This window comes from Manacus vitellinus, unplaced genomic scaffold (genome assembly GCF_001715985.3).
Source record: "Manacus vitellinus isolate BGI_N305 unplaced genomic scaffold, ASM171598v3 scaffold_0_pilon, whole genome shotgun sequence".
NCBI classification, from domain to species: domain Eukaryota; kingdom Metazoa; phylum Chordata; class Aves; order Passeriformes; family Pipridae; genus Manacus; species Manacus vitellinus.
Window position 1 is genome coordinate 6,798,142 of NW_021938789.1, and position 4,823 is coordinate 6,802,964.

Genomic DNA, 4,823 nt, shown 5'->3' on the forward strand with positions numbered 1-4,823 from the left:
TAAACAGATATAGCTAAATTGAAAGAAATATCTGGTAAGGGGGCTAGTGTCATGCTTATTGCATTTCAAGGAAATGCATCACTTGTTTAGCAACACTTCCTGTTGGTTTCTACCTGGCTAGATAATGCATTTGACTGGAGTTTAAAGTACTGGAAGTGAAGAACTCTCAAATAATTGTGTTCCCCTGGAAGTTCATTGCTTCTCCTCTTGTCCCTGGCAGTTGACAATATACTCCCATCTCCACTGCACTGTTGTGTCCCCTCAACCTGAAGCCATTGGCCGAGGAGCCAAACCATGCAAAGAGCAAGCAAAAATAACTGTCTTTGGGCAAGGATGCTTTAATCCACACAGTAAAAACTGACTTACTGGCTATAGTGTATTTTATTGAAGCAATTATTCTCCATGCTGGACTAATAAACTGTAGCTTTGTGTTATCATTGTTTCAACGTGCGATTTAATAATGTTAGCCTGCAGCCTGTACCCACTGGACAGCACATCCCTTGTGCCCAGGGTTTAGGATTTTCAGGAGGCTTAGTTTTGCACAAGCTCCTTGGCATTATTATTAACCCACCTTTCTGCCCATGGTGAGATCCCTCGTAAAGGACCACACAGTGCTTGTCAAAGTAGAGGTGTGCATTTGTAGGGGGAAAAATGCTAATGCCATATAAAGACTCAGACACTTATTTTAAGATACTTTGGTCCTTTTAAGATTAAATGGGAATTTAATGGAATGTTTAAAACTGCCAAGGTCCTTGGTGCCCAGAGATTAAAACAGAGTCAGTATCCATATGCATCTGGACTTCTGCAACTGTGTGCAGTGGGGTAAGAAATTATTCACCAGATTTTCTGCGGTGTCATATTATGATCCTGTTGTTCATGTTGTGTGCTGTAGTTTCCTCATGAATGCATTCACTGAAGTCTAATTAATTTGAGTAATGAAGTTCTTTGCTACATTTCTTAATAGAGGTTGAAACAAACATCAGTGTCATAGATAATATCACGAAGCCTGCATAGTTCCTTTTAGAAAGAATAAGATTTTAAAAGACATTTTATTCTCCTTGCTGTATTTCAGGCTTGGGATATCAAAAATACAGATACTGGATTAGCATGCAAGACATGTTCCTCATTCTGTCAAGCTTTTATTTAAAAGATTTCATTTTAAAATTTTGGAGGCTTTTTTAATAAAAAAGGTCCCGCGTGGTGAAAAGCATTTTGGAGAAGATGTACACAGAACACTGTTCTTCTGTGATTGAACTGGAAGTGCTTCTATGAAGTGAGTTGAGATTTCCTACCCTAAGTTTATGTTTCATTTCTCTGACCTCAGTATTATTATTAATTTGTTATAAAGTACAATATACATGCTAAGCGTAATGAAGAATAATTAATACCAAGAGAGAATGACTTGATGTTCTGGTACAGACTAGCAATAGTGTGTCAAAGTCAATCTATTGTAAACAGAAGTGAAAATACATATGTGGACCTGGCAGTCTACCACAGAAAAACATAAAGATGGAAGTAAAAGAGTTGACACTTTTTTGGAATTAATTGTTATGTTTAATAGGTAATTTTTATCTTCACTGATTGCTATAATTGTTTTGGGTCTAGATTAATTTTTAAAGTGACAATGTCTCTTTAATAAGGTTAATTCTGCAAAATGCTTGTCTGCCTGATTTTAACTTAGGGAACTCATGCTGCTTTCTTTCATTATCTTATATTTACCCAGCTGTTATTTTAACACCTTCATTTCTTATGGGGAATGTTAAGTTTCTATGCTGTAACCTTTGTACAACCCAGTGCCAATAATTGCACTGCTTTTTGTCAACAGCTCTGGCTTCCCAAGAGATTGACAGTGGGATTTTCAAAGCACCAAGTGCCAAGTCTGCTCACTCAGTGGACTTGTTGGCCCCGTTCCCTCTCTGCCAACATGTTTCACTGCTGCGCTGATGTACCTGGTGCAGCCATAGGTGTATCAGCATATAAAGCTTGTTTTCCATACTGAAGTCTAAAAGCTATATTGTCACAGGCTGTTGAGAGCTGTGTGAGAGTTAATATGAACACTGGTACCAGCTGAGCAGTATCATGCCAGTGAGGAATATTATCCTCCTGTCTGAGTGCTACAAAGAGGAACCAACCTTTTCCACCTTCTGTTTCTCCACTCTGGTTCTCTCCCGCAAAATGGCAGGCAGAGGCTGACAGCTCAGAGCTTCAGTGCTGTCTTTCCACTTGTTTCCTTGTTAGTCACAGGGAGCAAGGCAGGGAAAGTCAGACTCCACACTCGTGAAAGAGTGTGCTCACCGTTTACCTTTCTATTGCAGACAAGCTGTGATAGAAATTTAATTGTAATCTCTTTAATATATTTAATGAAAACTGGTAATGCCCACTTCTGTATTTGAGCAGTCTGTGCTTGTTGGTACATAAACACACTCGTTATTTTGCCCACCTCAGCTGTGTCAAGAAGCTTGAGTCACATTGACTGAAAGCAATTTATTCTCTCCAAGATTCAGAGATTCCTCTGGAAAGCAGGAGACAGACATTTGGTTATATATGGAGGGAAGTAAATTATAATTTGAAAAAGTCAACTTCTTTGGAGCATCTTCTTCAACTGTGCCAGAGAAGCTACCTCAGAAAAGGGGCTGTGTATTTTCAACCACTTTTGTTCGAAAGAAGATAGCTGAATAAGAAAATAAATTAAAACCTATAAGTGGCAGGTATCATTCCAAACCAAAATAGCATTCAGAATCTGAGGGCAGAAATTGGTAAATTTGAGCATTGGTGTTAGAATTTAGTCCTTGATATCGTGTAGTTGAGAATGACATCTGGTTGCAATATGTGGATGGTTTCATAGTTATTCAACTGAGCAAAAATATCCCTTTGCAGTGTTTCAGAAGGAGTAAAATGTTACTTTCAGGAGTATGAATTGAAAGGCCATTATGAAATATATTGAGTGGATAGATGTGCAATGTCTGTATTAATTGGGATAAATGTATAATTGTTTGTCATATTTTTCCAGTATATTTTTGTTCTACTTTTGGCTTGACCATCACTAGTAATTAAATCTGGTCATGTCTGCCAACAGATTTTTATTCATTTGCTGTTGATTGCTGGTAATTCATCACTCTAAAATTACCATCTTAGTCCTTGCTTTGTCCTATCCTAAACCTCCCTTTTTTCCAGGAGAATTAATATGTTAGAGATCGTGATGTTCCCTGACTGGTTCAAACCCTGCACACAACTTTCAAGAAAATATGTAGCATGCCATGTTTTAAAAAATTCAAATGAAACCCAAACAAACCAGGATTACTAGAGAATTTATCACTATAACTTATGTGGCTTTATAAAGAGATGCAAGCCTTCAAACAAGTCCTATAATAATGCCCCTCTTTCTTTTCATAGGAGAGAAGAGGAAAAGCCACATCTCACAAATTCAATTGATATAAATGTTTGATTCACAATTCTGTTTAGTAACTTTTTACCTTATTTATATATAAGAAGCCAGCATGCTCTTACCATGATTGTCTTTTTGAAAGGATATTGTACTTTTTGTAGAATATGTTCTTGGTTGCATAGATACTGGAACAAATGAAGTCCTGGATTCCATGGAGGACCAGCTCAGAGCTGAAACTGTGGGGTTCTCCTAGTGTGAGGAGAATGGCTCTGTGCAGTACCTACAGGACACAACAGTGAAGGCTGTTGTGTCCTAGAAACTCTGTGTTCCCAGTTGAAGAAGATAATCTTGGAGGGGGGAGGGAAGTTACTTTTTTATTTTTAATGATGTCTTTTAGATATATTAAATATATAAATACAGGCTTACTTTTCAATCTCATTCTAACTTCTGAACACAGTCCCAGTTACATCAGTGCTAAGAAGCTGCTTATAGCCTTGGGTCTTTATCTTCAGTGCCTGCAAACCCAAATAGTCATTCTGGATCCATTGAGGACATGAATTGTCTGATACAACACCCTCAGGAAGAACCTAGAATGAATTGATTCCCTGCAGGTCAGCTCCTACCATACCCTCCAGAGTCTCTGCCTTGCTGAGAGCCAAAAACCTAAAGAAAGCTCTAGGCTTTTTTTGTCAGCTCCTTTCAGCCAGGTTTAGTTTTCTGTCATGAGTGAGTTAAACCCAAAAGCCCGCATGAATCCCAGTGCTGGATGAGTGGAGATCTGGGAACTGAGGCCCCAGTGCACTTTATTTCACTTGTGAATAGAACAGCAAGTGAAAAATCATACTAGCAGTGGAATAAGGCAGTTCACAGTCAGCTGTTGAATATGCAGCATGCTCCTTCATGGGAATTGACTCCTGAATAGCACTACAGTGAGGGAAAGGGGATTTGTGATCTGTCTCCTCCAAAGCAGGCACAGAAAAGCTGCAGGGTCAGCAGATTTCCTGTGGGCCTTTGATGCAAAGTAGGAAGCTGTAACACTAATGGTGCATGTGCTGAAAAAGATCTTTAAATACATTTTGTATGTTGCTGTCAAGAGTGAAGTTAATTTCTTATACCAAGCCCAGACTGTGAAAGGAATACAATGGGGTTATGAAAATACTTTATTCTGAGTGTAGCTGCATTGCTGCCTTTGTGTCTATGTTTGAGAGGTTTTCTTCCTAATTGCAGTGTATGAAGAGAGCACTTCTAGTGGCATTTTGAAATAATATTTGCCAAGGACATGTGATAAGAAAATTATGATATGAAAAACTCTATAAACTTTGGGGAGAAAAAAAGCCCTGCAGAAGTGACTGGGCATCTTCCTGGCTCCTCCAATTTTCATGCATATGAATAGTTCCTTAAATGCAATGATACTATTTACATGAATAAAGATGTCAGG